Source organism: Dromaius novaehollandiae, chromosome 22 (assembly GCF_036370855.1).
Source record: "Dromaius novaehollandiae isolate bDroNov1 chromosome 22, bDroNov1.hap1, whole genome shotgun sequence".
Lineage (NCBI taxonomy): Eukaryota > Metazoa > Chordata > Aves > Casuariiformes > Dromaiidae > Dromaius > Dromaius novaehollandiae.
Genome location: NC_088119.1, coordinates 11,487,778 through 11,502,918, shown reverse-complemented (window position 1 = coordinate 11,502,918; position 15,141 = coordinate 11,487,778).

Genomic DNA, 15,141 nt, shown 5'->3' with positions numbered 1-15,141 from the left:
CAGGAGGACAGGGCAAGCCCTGTGTTTGGTGCAGGAGCGCCCGGGCAGCCGCAGGGGGTTCTCTGCTCCCGGCAGAAGCTGCTGGGCTGTGCTCTTTGGGAGAGTTTGCTCGTTTTCTTCCCCATTCTCTAGACTATTAAATGCTAACTAATTCCTAATGCCAGGGAGAGGCGGTCCCTACTTCTTTAGGGAAATCAAGTACATCCACTGCTAACGAGAGCTAACCTGGCACTCGGGCAGTAACAGACTCGCTCTGTCTCACCGCCATGGCACTGGCCTTGTTGCAGCCCATCCGTTTTCCCCTGAAGGTGTTGTTACGAATCCTTACGAAATCATTACCAGCTGATTCTGCCTAATACTTCTTGCCTAGCACCTGGCCCCTGCTGTGCGCAATTTCTGTTGCTCTTTACTTCATGAGGCCTTCAGCTATGTAGGGCTGGAATTATAGCTGTAAGACCAAGCAGGCTGGTCAAAAATATTTACCCTGGATCTTGTCTACTAAAGCACCTGCGATCAAGCACAGCCTAAAGCCTCAGGCCCTGCAGGGGTGTCCTCGGGCTCTGTTCCTGCCTTTATACCAGAACAAATGAGTTGAAGTATTGGTGTATTACCTTATCTTACCAGAGAAACTGTCAGCAAGCCATGGGGGGCACAAGCTGCCCAGGGCTTATTTTCTAATATATGGGAATGGATTCCTGGTTAAAATTCATGTATGTTAATTAGGTGTAGCTTTGTCATGCATCCTTATCAGCCATGCTGATGTGGAGAGCAGCAGAGAGCAAGGAGCCTATTACCAATTCAGACTATCCTTTATATTTTGCTGCTAGGCAGCATGCAGTAGTGCACAGACAGAGCCCACTCAGGTTACATTAATATTGTTGGAATAAGCATATAATTGCTGTTTGCTTCATAGCTATTGTGGAGGCTGCAGACTGAAGCAACGGGTAGAGGTTTGTGGACTGTAGGGGGTAATTAAAAATCAGAGTAAAAATAAAATTACTTGATAGTTAAGAGCTCTTTGTGTTTGGCAATACTGAATTTTGATGTAGGATTCGGCTACTCAAAGGGAGTTTCTCGCCCTTAAGAGAACAAAACGGCAGACTTCCCCCTGCAACATGGTGCAGCACATCAGATGTTCCTGCAGTGCTGGGGCACCGGCCTCCCTGCCCTAGCAGACATCTCCCACCGAAGGGCATGAGGCTGGGCTATATTGTCACTTTTTTTTCCACCCTCCCTCTCCTCTTTCTCCTCAATCCAGTTCCTCACTCAGTCCTTTAATGTGCAGGAATCTGAGGCTGCTGCAGCTGGAAACACCTGCATGCCACATACGCTGCAGGTTGATGTGCTGGGAGGATCTATATGGCAGAAATTTCAGCTGGATTTGTTTAGCCTGGAAAAGGGTGGGGGGTGAGGGAGCTAATTGTGAATCCTCTTTAACAGAGCTGCCAAATTACGTCAGTCTTCGCTACAGCCTGAATGTGCAAGGCAGTGGTGGAGCACTGCTGTTCCCACCCGGGACTGTGTGGCATGATGTACAGATTGTCGCTGCACAGGCAGGGTGACTGGTGACAGTGGCTGCTTGCAGGGGACCCTTCTCAACCCTTCCTGACCTTCCTGCCAGGTTACAGGCGGCACCTTGTCCCTTTGGCTCCGAAGGGATGTGGAGGAGGGGCTTGCTCTTGCTCTGTTATATTATAGAGACTTTAAGTGCATCTGCTAGCAGAGATTTGTAGTCATTACGCATTGTAAATGAGCTTGGGGGCTTGCTCTAAACAAAGATTCAAGTGGCAGATCTATTTACCATATGTAGGAGGCAAAGGCAAGAGAAACCAGCAGCTGGGATTCCCAGCAGCTGTGTGGGCCCTGACTGGCTCTGCAGGGATCTGTCTTTCCTGCTCGACACCTAAAAGAAGGGGGCTCTCTAGCTTGCACTGCCTGCCTTGCGGCTTCACCTGGTCGCTCTTGTTTGGAAACAGCCTTTGTTGCCGAAGTGCATCATTAACGCAGTAACTCCCTGCTTACGGGCTCCATGGCAGAATTTGGAGGATGTCGGCACGGCAGGGAGGGGTGGGCAGATTCCAGCAGGGCTGCAGCACTCCTTGCCTGGGGTCTTTCTCTGCAGGGCTGTGCAGAGCCGCAGAGCTCCGTTAGCCCTCACTGATTCACAGAGTGCCTGAGCCTTTTCTGCACTGGGACCTGTGCAAGCTGACAGCAGGAATAAAGTTCAATCAGCTTCCTTTAACCACCAGACCTCATCTTCCAGAGCAGGGAGTGTTTCGCAGCTCTCAGGACTGCAGGTCCCAGCAAGCATGATGTACTGGCACTGTCCAAGTTACAAGGCTCAGTCATACAGCAATCTTATGCAACGGTGGATCTCAAAGCTCTTTACAGACATGTTTGATGCTTTCCTGTTCCCACCTTCCTGAGGATGGATATTACTGCCCCTGCTCTGTGACTTGCTTCTGCTCACAGCTAGACCAGGAGCACTGTGGTGTATAGATAGTGTCTGTTTGCCAGATGCTGCCCCTTCCCTGGGGGAGGAGAGCAGCAAGGGTTTGATCGTGGCTTGGGATGGCAGGGATTTGTTCAGCAACGGTATCTTCCACAACAGCTCTATTCTGCTGCTGTAAGACTGGTGTTTCTGTGGGTGCCTCATATCTGCAACTGTTCCTTCCATGCTCTGAACAGTCACACACGTGCTAGTGCCTGACCTGCTGAGAGCGCTGAGGAGCAGCGATGGCTACATGTACAGCTTCCTGCTGAACTGGTTTACTCTGAAAACAATCTTTCCTCTGCTGTAGGATCCATACACAAAGGGTTATTTCCCTGCAGATCTGAAGCCATTCATAAGATAGTAGCTTATTCATGAATGCAATTAGAACACTTGTCTAGCTCATTGCTAGAGTTAATGGTAAATCAAAGAAATACTCAGTGTGTTCCTGTAATTATTCTTGGTGACTTGTGGATTGTTTTCATCTTGGGTCTGGTGTCAGTTTTATTTTGCTAGTATTATGAATAAAAGCCTTTTGCATAATCGTAATGATCCAGAGGGTGCCTGTGGATTCACCCCGCTCACAGGACCGATGGCGTGAGCTGAGGCCAAGCAGTGAAAGGATGGGCTGTGTCCTCTCCCAGTGTCGTTCTGGGTCTTCACTGGCTTTCACTGGGCACCCGACTGCTCTGGGGGCTGTGTTCAGACCCTTTAGGTTTTGTGCAGAGACTCTTTAGCACAAGTTGCGCTACAAGTCTGTCTTTGCTTAAGATGTATGTTAAGTGCCCCTAAGCATTTGACTTGGAACAAAGTGGAATCTGCTGAAGAAGATGAATTTTGATATACTGGGATTTGGTGGTTTTAAACTGGCAATAAGAACAAATGCCTTCCCAGGGAAGAGATGATGGGCTTTTCTGAGGGGACTTCAGTCTAGTGCTTGTGAGATGATTAAAGATAGCAGCAGTCTTGGGCAAGCAGGGATGGCACGTAGGGTAAAGCCAGCACGGGGAGGCCAGGTGCCTGGGCTCTGTTCGGCCAAGGCGGTTGGCGCGCTGGTCTGCAGCCCTGAGCTGGGTTCGTAAGATGCCATGTGAGACTTGTGCAATGACGCCTGCACATTTGTCTTTGCTTTAACAAGTCATTCGCCCGTGAAGCACAGCAATGAGTTTTTGAAAGGTCAAGAAATCTGATTTCCCTGGTGGCGGTCAGACTGTATCCACTAAGAGCTGCTGGAGCAAAGGGAAGCTGTCAGTGCGGATTGGGGCTTGCTCTGCCTACCTGATGCTAGGGCTGCTGTAACAGGCAAAACAGCCAAGACTCAGTGAAGACAAATTTGCTAGTAGGTACTCGACCAGCACTCCCAGCAGGAGTGGTCTGAATTTAGGAGTCACTTGAGGAAAGCAGAGAAGTGTTTGGTGGTGCCTCTCCTTTATGAACTAGTCTCTTCATGCTGCACTGGGTAGGAACAGCGGAGTGTCTCTTGCTTTGCCCGTTGCGTGCTTGCAGTCCATTTTCAATCTCAGCTAATGGCCAGATAGCAGCATGATTAGGACTGAAAATAAGGATTTATTCCTTGCAATCTGTGAAAGGGCCAGGATCTGAACCAGGTAGTTTTAGTTGTGGACTAGAGTGCTAACTGGACCTCACAGAACAGATGAGGGTTGTACAGTTGTTTTTGAGTCATACACACATTTTAGACCCTGAACTCAATCTTATCTGTCACAGGTTCATCTCTGTTTGAAAGGATATGCTATTTATTATCTGCCTAGTAGCAGTTTATAAGCTTTAGCTTAGACTTAAAAAGCATCAATTCCTATTTGTTCGCTTCTTTGATGTAAAGCGCACTTTGGCAGAGCATTTCCTTGCTCTGCTTGGAGCTCACTGGCCTGGGAGCCTTTTGTGTTGAGAATGTTGGGAGGATAATATTTGGCAGGCAACAGGTACTTATGCTCACAGGGACACGAGGGAGGGCAGAGTCTGCAAGCTGTGACTTATTCACGTGTTGAATGCTACAGCTGTAATGTCTAATTACAGAAGAGCTTTCAGGAGATTGTAAAGTTGTGATTTCTAGCAGAATGCAAGGTCTCTTTCCCGAAGGCAGGATGCAAAGTAGTCTTACCTTTACGTTCCTGGTCAAATCAGTAGCAGGTTCCCCTTCTACCTTGTTTGCTGCCATGCCAGCTCAATAACTATAGCGCTTAGCTCTTAGGAGACCTGGATGCAACTTAAAATAAGCAACTGGCCTGGCATGGACATTTGATGTTATGGTGACATGCACGTTGCAAGAGAAACCTTCCCTCCTGCCTCTCCTCCTGCTTTTTTTTTGGCTTGTGCCCAGTGCCTGGATGAAAAGTACAGAGGAAAGGCCATGCTCAGCTGGACCAAGGTGTACAGGGAACTAGAAAGAAAGAAATTAGTTTCCTTGTATGGAGGGTACTCTGCAATATGAGAGCTGGCTTCCCTATATCTGCTGGACAGTTTATCCATAAATTGTTCAGGTGCACAACTAATTCTTCTGACTCTCTGGAATATTGGCTGTCCCAGCCAATTGCACCTGCCCTGCAGGAGTGCACTGCCTGATCGGATAGGAGGGACATGCAGCTAATCCACTTGGGCTTGTTACAGTCCTCTCTGTTTCTGTCTGGTCACAATCCATGCACCAAATAAATTCCTAAATGTTATGGCTTTGTCAGCTAACACAATCTGAAACTGTGTCTGTCTGGGCAGCTCCCAAGCAACCTCTCTGTTCTCTTCCCTGTGATCCAAAACGTCCAGAAGTGCTAATGCTGCTGCAAGCACCATTACTAAAGAGTTTCCATGCATGCATCTTGAAGATGTGCACAGTATGCTCACCTGTGTTCACATGTATGTGCCATTGGCTCAGCTAGCTGATGAAGACACATCTGCAAACAGAGGCTCAAACATCAGTTCCAAGCCCTGGAGATGGGGAGAACTGTGCTAGTTGGATTTGGGCAGAGGCTATGGCTGGTTTACCTGCTGGGCTCTGATCTAGCAGCCTGTTGAAGATTTGAAGGGGTGGTACTAAACTTAAGTGGATGAAGTGTTGGGTCAGGGCCATCCTGCAGTGGGTCTGTATTGAGCTGGAAAGCTGGACATGCCATTCTGCACAGGGTTTTACTGAACAGAAAACCCTCAAGGAACTGGACGGTGGACCCATGGTAGATCAGCTATCAGCATGTGGCTGTGTCCTGCTAATGAATCCTGCCAAAATGCGGTTTGTAAGCGTGACAAAAGCACCGTTGCAGCCTGAGCTGTTGCCAGTGCACAACACGGTACTGTGCCTGCTTGCTGCTACCTGGAGCCAGCTCCTCTGCACAGTACAGAGTTGCTCACAACATTAGCCATATTAGAGTCCGGCTTAGCTCTCCCAGCTAAGTCAGGCTCTGGGTGGGAGCCCATTTGGTGGAGAGGTGCAGAGCAGCAAGAAACCCTGCAGAAGATCGATCCTTGTGAAGCTGGCAAAGCTGCTGCTGAGATACTTTTCAGGCATTTGCCAGGCAGGACTGGACAAAGGGCAGACTGATCCGATGTGAATGCAGTGAATTGGGGCAGCTCTTTGTAAGTCTCCTGCAGGGATGCTGGGTCAACCATTTCCCACGAGCTCTTAATTCCTTTTTTTATTTTCTCCTATTCATGAGAACCTCTTCAGAAACTTTCTTTGGAAGCGGTGGCAGCTTCCCCCTCTGCTTGTGCACTCACACATTTCTTGTTCCTGGCCTGGAGGACTTGCTGATGGAGCAAGGCTCTCACTCCCTAGCAATCTCTTGGAGGGGGGGAACTCGTCAGTGCTGGTGAGAGAAAAGCCTCAAGCCTGCTCAGGATTAGACTCAAAGTATATACCTCAGGGGCAAAGGAAATGGTGCCCAAAGCTTCAGAGCACATCAACCAAGTAATGATTTTGCTGATCACAGTGCAGTTTCCTAAAAGCCACTGATGCCTTCATAATGTTAATTTGACTCTGGCAGCCACACGACAGGGGCTGAGTGTTTCCTCTATCAGTCCTGTAGCAAATACAAACAGCTGAGAATCTGGCCAGCTGCGGGGAAAGCGAGCACAGGTGAAAAATCTCATCCATACCATGTTAACCCCTGTGCCAGCTCTGCAGTAAAGACATGCAGTTATAACTAGATCGTTTTATATCTCCACAGTTTTAGAGGATTATAACAAAAACAGTCAGCTGTAAAAACCTATGGCTCAGCCTCTGTGCTGGGAGTTACCATACAGAAGGACACGGTGTAATTTTCCTTACACCTGCATCAGACGAAATCCATGGAAACCAGCATCTTTGCATGAACTGCCTCTGGTTCCCAGTCGGCTCTCGCAGTCGCGCAGGCGGGTTCAGTCGTGTCGCAGGAGGGCTGGCAGCGATTTCCCCGTGCAGCACTGCTGAAACCTCCCCGACATCCGCTGCGGTGCCTCTGCTTTCGTACGCCTTTGCCGCCCGTCTGATGTACCAGGCTCCTCCTATTAGCTCTGCTGTGCTCTCAGCTCGTCCTGCGCCCCATGGCCGAGGGCGTGATGCCTCGCGGGTTGGGGGCCCTGGTCGCCTGCGGGGGCACGTTCACGTGGACGTCTGTTCGAGGGCTTGTAGGGGGCAGAGAGAGAGACTGCATATCCGGTAGGTTTATTTAGTGTGAAGATATTCAAGTACTATATGAAGTATCAGGTGTGGTTTGCGGGTGTAGCCGCTGGACCTGTTTCAGCTGCTGCAGATAAGTGTGTGATCAGGCTCTGGCCGGTGCTTCCTCAGAGATGCTGCCAGCGAGGCTTTGAGGGCTCCTCCGTCGCCGCCTTCCCCGAGGCCTCCGGTACCCTCTCAGGCTGGACGCTGGCTCCGGAGCTTCCCAGAGCCCTCCCACAGCTCCCAGGCCTGCCCTGCCCTGCCCTGCCCGGCAGCAGCAGCCGCTCTGCAGCCCCGAAGAAACCCAAAGCTGCGTACGGGCCGAGCCAGGCTCCCCGGCGCCGCGTCCCGCCACCCACGCGTTAAGCTACTACCTGCCCCTGACAGGGGGAGGAGGAATCTCGCCTGTGTCTCATCTTGCCTGCTTGGCCCCTCTGTGCCTCTCCCCTCCCCGCCTTCCTGTAGAGGCGAGCCAAGCACGGGCAACGCCGGAGATGGAGAGGAGGCCTTTTATGTGGAGCCTCCCCAGGCTAGGGCCTGGTGTGCTGCTACCTGCCAGCATAAGCGTGTTTAATTACCCACATTAACATGCGGACCATGAAGTCATCAGCATTGGTATTTATTTGCTGGTATAAGTGGAACGAGCTTTCCAGAGCATCGCTGCTGACAGCGTGTTCCACCACGGCCCTTCCTGAGAGAACCATTTGCTATCCTGCATACATACACTTCAATTAATTACAATGGGCTGATTGATTAAATGAAATAAAATGATTAATTAGGTGACAGTTGTAGGAATCAGCTGGGGTCAGAGTAAACACTCGCGTGGAGAAGACAAGTGATTCACTTGCAATTCACGTCTGGCCTGAGAACAACGGCTGTCTGTCACTTTGGAGATTCGGGGGTTTCGAGCGCTTCATTGGAACAGCGCATTGATAAAACAGAAGCAAGAGCTTTATAAATAGGAGAGAGACAGAAACTGTTCACTGAGAAACAAAGCAGTGATATTGCCAGGAGCTCCAGTAGCTTTTCTGCGTGCTCCTGGGCTGATGCACGCTCTCGGCTAGGTATTCCTTCCTCAAATTATCTGTTTGCCATGACCCTAAAAGGTTGATGGTACTGGCTGGAGCTGAGCACAATGTGAGGTTCTTGCATATATCCCTTCCTACACAGGCGTGCACACATGCACACACCGATTCCAGCCTCACCCTGCAATACCAGGCTATTGTAGTCTTGCCCCCGTGTTCACCTTGTATATTCTTACTTCCCGTTTTTCAACAGTAGCGTTACACCAGCCTGCCTTTGAGTATCTCTGCTGACATGCTGCATTTTCCCCTATTACACCTCTTATTGTTCTAATCCTGGTCTTCCTCTGAGCACAAAATAAGTGAAACCTTATGATTAATATCTTAATATCTGGCCTTAATATGCTTAATATCTGATTCAGTGACAGATGAAAAAAATTGCTGGAATAGAGATGGGACCCCCTAAAGGGTATGTGCAGCCTAGTAGAGTTGTTTGAGGGTCCAGCCTTTCTGCATGTTTCAGAAGGAAAAAAAAAACTATAAAAAGTAATGCTCTGTGTAATTACAGACCCAACCTGGACTCGCATCAGATTTCTCTGGGAAATGCGTTGGTACTCCAACATGCCAAACCATGGGGATTGCTCCAGGTCACTTCACTGCCTTTGGCCTCTTGGTCGGGACGCCAGTGTTGTTGTAAAGCCCTAAGAAATGCCAAATAATCCTTGGGCCACATGAGACATGAGTGAAGCAGGTAAACCACACCCAGGGAGCGCACCAAACCTCGCGGGAGCCAAGAGGTCAGTTAGTGCTCCAGGTATTGCTGAGATTCAAGAAGCACAGAGGTGGCTGCTGTGTTTCTTCCCCTTATCTCCTGCCAATCTATGGAGCCGTGTGCTAAGATCAAAGAGCTTCGCACTAGAAAGCGATTACCATTAGAGGGTGTTCGTAGGAGGTCTCAGGGAACCAGGGGTGTGTGCTGAAACTCCAAGGCAGGATTTAGTTACCTGGGATCAGATGGCATCTCCCAGGCATGTTGCAATGGCCCATACCCATAGTATTCAATGATGATGCTTGGTGCTGGAAGCATGCTGGAGTAGGGCGAATCCATTGCATTTGCACAGCCCAGGCCAGAACGAAGGAAAACAGTCCCCCAAAAGGCTACTCCAAAGCAGCTAGGTTCTGGTGTACGAATTGGAGCCGCTGGTGGAGCGATGGCAGGGTGTGCGGTGCCCAAGCAGTGGGGAGAGAGGGCAAACTGTTTTGCAGTGCTTGTGCAGCCCAGTAAGGAAACATAGCTGGCTTCCACAAGTTAATGGAATTGCTTTAATAGCCCTCCATATGTCACTGCCCACAACAGCAGTCAGAGGCCTTTGAAAATCTCTTCCTGATTATGTTCACTTACTCCCCACGTCCAGTTTCAGAAAAGTTGCCTGCAGATCAATGAGCAGCTGGATGGTCTCATTAAGCAAACACGGACAAAGACAGTAACTGTCTCAGGCATTATTCTTCTGAGTTATTCCACTTCTTTGGAGATGTTTTCCTGTATCATTGCTGGCCCCTTAGTTCAGCAGGCTTCTGGTCTTGAAGTTTCTTATCTTTCTAGGAAATTTGCTGTCTTCCAGAGCTCATCTTACACCCACAGGGACTGAATAGTTTGGGACAGTGAGTAGGAGAAGAGGAGAGGAATGGGATGCTTCCTGCTGGGCTTGCCGCTGGGATGAAAGGCATGGGGCAGCTGGTTAAAGAAAGGTCTTTCTGCTCCTGCAAACATCTTAGCTTTGCTCTCCAGAACCATCGCACTGCTCCGCCGGTGCCTGGGGGGTTTCCTGTGCAAGCTGGCCGCACCGGCGCAGTGCCCTGGGAGAGACAGCGGCACGCGGAGTTCCTGCCCGCACAGAGAGCAAAGGCCCCAGCAGCTAAGAAGGAAAGACTCAGAGACATATCCTCGTGCCTGGGGCTGCTAGGAACGGGAGCCCGTTTCTTGTGCCATGGCTATTCTGAAGCCATCCTGCCCCTGAGCTGCCACTAGTGCTAAGGCTTCAATTCCCCTCTCAGCCTGAGCCAAGCAGCTGCTTTGTGTAACCACAGCAGACTGAAACCTGCCTGGCTCTTCTGAGCAAGTGGAGAATATGCAGAATGCAAAAGGCAAAATGGTTTCTAAGAAGAGTTTCTAGGAGCATTTACCAAACTATTGATAAGGGCTCCTTTGCATTCCTGAGAACATAGGGTGGGAAGAGACCTCACGGGTCAGCAAGTGTAGCCAGCCCCCTTGGGCTGTAGGCACTTTGGGAAGCGGGGACCAGCAAAGGCCATCAGCAGTTTGCAGCTCTGTCGGCAAGTAGCACCTGGGAAAGGGATCCTGAAGCAGGAGAGAAGCAGCATCCCTTACTGTGAATGCCTGGTGCAAGAGGAGCCTGAGCTGCAGTGAGAAGAGCGAGTCCTCTGCTCGGGCTTCTGTTCCTGCTCAGGGTTTGCGCCCCAACAGAATGCAGATCGGCAGAGGCCTCGCACGAATGGAAAGTGTGTGTGGAACCAGTAGATTTGATGTTTTTTTCCATCTCCTTGCGGAACTGAACTTCTAGATAAGAGGAAGAAAACCCAAACCATTCAGAAACCTGCATTGTAGGAAAGCTTATTCCTTCATATTTCATTGGTATTTGTTACAAAACTAAAGATGAAAGTGCTCTTCAGTCCCTACATACGCCCAGCCAGAGTGGCACCTACATTTCCACAAATTGGTTTGTCCTATTTACTAACCAGATTCTTGTCTCCAGCTTCCTCCATTGCTCAGGGATAATAAGCTGTTTTGCGGTTCTAGCTCCAAAGTGAAAATACCACTCTAGCATGGGAAAAACAAACAAATAGACCAATAAAACCTTAGCAAAGAAGGAATCAAGCCCAGTCAACGCAGTATGCCTTTCCCATCGTAACAGCAGGCTGATGGATCACTGTCTGGAGAATTATGGAAAAGCAATCAGTAGAAAGTTCATCACTGATAAGATTTTGCTTATTTATTACTAAAGTAATAGGGGTTTTGAAGGGAAGTATTATCATTCTGACAACACCTACAGGGGAGACAAGTAACTGAGGGGTAGAAAGGCAGCACAAGAGAGGAAACTAAAAACACAACAGCTGCTGGAAACCATGACTCGCAGCAAAGTTTGTAGAATTGCCTTAATGCAGCAAAGCTAATGCAACACCCCAACCATTCCTGTGGAGAGCAGCTGGGTTTATATCTCTATACTTGCTATGTGTCATTTTCTGCAAGTAAAAAACACTGGCTGTCAGAGATAAAGGCAGTGAAAAATGCCTCAGCACCCAAAGGGCATCTAAAATGGATTCTAAGAAATGGAGAACTCCAGTAATGCCCATCTTTCCCTGTACAGTTTTCTTAATGCTACAATGGAGTAGAAACATTTTCCTTCTGAAAGAGAATTTGGCATTTTTAATGAAAATATCAAATTACTTCTAGCTAATTAGAGATCTTAACCCCAGAATTAAGTCCTAGGGTAGGCTGGGGTGTAAAGGTAAGAGCCCAGCTTGAGAAGCTGCACAGTGAGCATCTAGATATAATCAGGCACAAACAAGAGGAAGCGAAAGACAGTGTGGGAGTGTCTGATAATCTCACAGATAAATATATGGGTAGACACATTAATGTGTAAGTAAACACTACTGTGTTCAGTATAGTCAGTAATTATCTCGGGGATCTCCCCATCTTCTATGTTAGAATACACTTTGATTTAGCTCAGTTCCAAGCTGTTGTATAAAATCAATCAACATGTTCTTCCTGATGGTCAGGTCCAGTGCTGGACCTCCGGGGTTACCAGCTGACCAGAAGCCTTGAGGATGCTCTCTGCACTCGCTGAGCACAGGCATGCCGGGGTGCCCACACATCTGCACTGCCAGCAAACAAACCCAGCACAAGACATCTGCTTATCGCTAGGGATTTCAAACAAGCTGCTACAAGCAGACCAAAGGCTCTGGTATTGCTGAATGTCCCCAGTGTACCCAGGTAGATCAAATCTGCTGTGAGAAGAATGAGATTAGCCTTCTGAATGGGAAAATTCCCTGTGATTTCTGTTCAGGTTGTTACACTGCTCTTCGCTGTTATCTCTGGGTACTTTCCAGGAGTCTCAGGCAAGCTCCTAAAAATTTGTTATCTCATTGAAACCAGCTTTACTTTGGCAGGGGGGACACTTTTCTTCAATTTCCTGAAAAAACAGTTTTGTTTCTTATTCTTACTCGGAATCTTCTTTTGGCCCTGAATGAATCCCTCTGTGCATCCATCCCCAGTTGTAAGGCATGGAAAACAGTATTTCCTGATCTTCAGGGCGGTTTGTTAGGATAAAGTCACGGTTTTGTGATGGGCAAGGCCACTGGACACCTGTGAATACAGGCATGACTTGGATGCATTCAGGAGGAAGCTGCCTATCTGTCTGCAGATGGTGCTGGGTGCGTTTCATTCCACCAGCTTCTGTAGCCCTCTGCTCTCTCCTTATTCCAGCATCTCCTCCCTCAAATGCTCCAGTACTATTCTTCACGACACCCTTACAGTTAATGCTGACCAGTGATGCAGAGGAATACGTACTAGCTTAATGTTGTCAGACAGATCCATTAATTATCCCCCGACTGGCTTTAAGGCTGATTACAAAGACCTATGATTTTAATTTCCTTAAAGCCCACTTGGCAACACTGGGAACTGAAAAAGGTTCCTCATGTAGACATTTAATGAGTTAAACCACTTCTGACAGCAATTACACAGCATCTCATACTTATATTCTTTCTTCAGACAAAGACCAAGGTCAAGTCAGTAATTAAAGCTTATCAGGGAGCCCATATGAGTGGAATCCAAAGGCAGGCCTGCTCTCATTTATACCTTCCTGCATTTCCACGAAGGCATACTACTGTTGTGTATTACACGTGGAAATTGCTAAGCAGTCCATTTTGTTATGAACTAAAGAGATAATGCAAACAAATCACAGGAAAATAATTCAGAATTCTCCGTCTGTGATTTCTGCTGTTTGACTGTTGCTGCACATACTTTGCTGTGCTAATGAACTGTAATAAATATTCACCCACTGAACTGATAACATGTTTTTAGAAGCATGCCATGCAATGCAGAATGGGTACTTTGTCCTTTGCTGATTAGCTTGCACTTGTTCCACATTACATCATCAGGCTGAGGCAGGTAACTTCTCTGTGCAGATACCTCCTATATATAGTTTCCTACCCTTCAGTGAAAAACAAAATAAAAACTCAAGTATTTTTAGGTTTGTTAAGAATTTCTATTATATTTGACATGCTTTTTTCATGAGACTATTTCATTGTTCTGTGAAAAATTCTTAATCTGTTAATTTCTGGAATTTGTGAACTGTCTGGGACAGGGTAGCATTTTAGAAACCCAAATCTAAGCTGAAATAGTGGAGGTCAGAGTCACAACGCTAGCTTTTATTAGGAAGCCTGGCACAGACCTCTCTCTAAGAAGGCTTAACCTCTAGCATCCTGGTAATTGACTTCCAGGCTGCTAAAAGTCTTTTAATCACTAATAACTCAAAACAGCACCTGCATGGAAAGAGAGACTAAGATCATTTGGTTTCCCAAGATTTGTAGGCTCACTGACGACTCCCAACTGCTCCATTCTGCGTTGAGACCCTTCCCTAGATCTCAAAAGGACTTCACCTATCTCTGTACTCTTCTACACTATCCTGTTCTGCCTAAAATTACTGCCGATACTTTAACTGTTCCTGAATTTGCAATAATGGAGTTTATCAAGAGGACATTGTGGGTATGGGCATGAAGGGGCTCCTCGCAATGCCGAGTTAAAGCTGTGTCACGGTGGGGCTAACAGGGGACTCGCTCCCTATAATCCTGTAAATAATATATTTAACTTGGTGAGCATGAATAAGCTACTTACTAAAGAACAAACTACAGAGATTAGATTTAATTTAGCAGCCGCTCCTGAAGTTAGCAGACTCCAGGCCTTGTCACACGATATGTGTATTGTCTTTGCATCCCTGTGCCACAAATGAGCTGAGCGAGGAGACAGCCGCTCAGCAATCCTCTATGTCACACACTTCTTGAGGAAAGTCATTTCAGTATCCTTGCTACTCTTCCATCCTCATCTCAGGCTGACTGACACTAATGGAAAATATCCATCGATCCATGTGGGAGGTTATTGATGGCCCAACAGTTAGAGAGGTGTTGCAATGCCCTCTCTCCACAGGTGTCTGGCTTGATGAATAATTTGCTTGGAGAATATTGAAAAATGTCAATGAAATATAAACTGGAAGATGGACAGGAGGGAAATGTCACCCCTCAGCATTTTTCTGCTATTTTGAGGCAGTGTGAGCATGCATGGTGGCTGCAAAGACATTTGCATTGCATCTTGGGACAGAGGTGGAAACTGTGCCAAGGAAGTGGTGGTTATTTGTGCACTGGCACCTGCCATTGATGTTTCACTTGGACCTGATCCAAAAAGCCTGGCCAAGAGTGGAAGGTAGTTCCAGCTGGGGAATGAAGTTTCATCCCTGCCTGTAAACATGGGACAATGGAGATGCATATTCTCAGAGCAAAAAGAGGATGGCTTGTCAGCGCTTTAGTGCCATTTTTGAGTAATGCTAGAACGTGATCGGGATGCAAAGCAGAGCTGAATCTTTGCAGAAGCTCCCGTGGCTCCCGCTGTCCCCCCGGGGTCTGCTCTGGGATGCAGCTCTCGGGCTGGCTGCTCCCACCGCGTTGCCGCCACGTGCCGGGGCGCGGGAAGCCGCCGGGGCCGCGCACAGGGGTCCTGGCGCCGCTCGCCAGCCCGCTGCGGAGGCCTGTGTTTGCATCAACGCTCGCTACAGCGCTTAGGCTCACCGAGGCCCACCGGGCAGCCTCGCACCGCTGCGTGACGCGCGCCCGGCGGCAGGCCTCGCTGCCGCTGCCGCGCCTGCCGGTCCCCGGCCCACGCGGGACAGCCCGGCCCCGCGGCGGGGCGCCTTTCT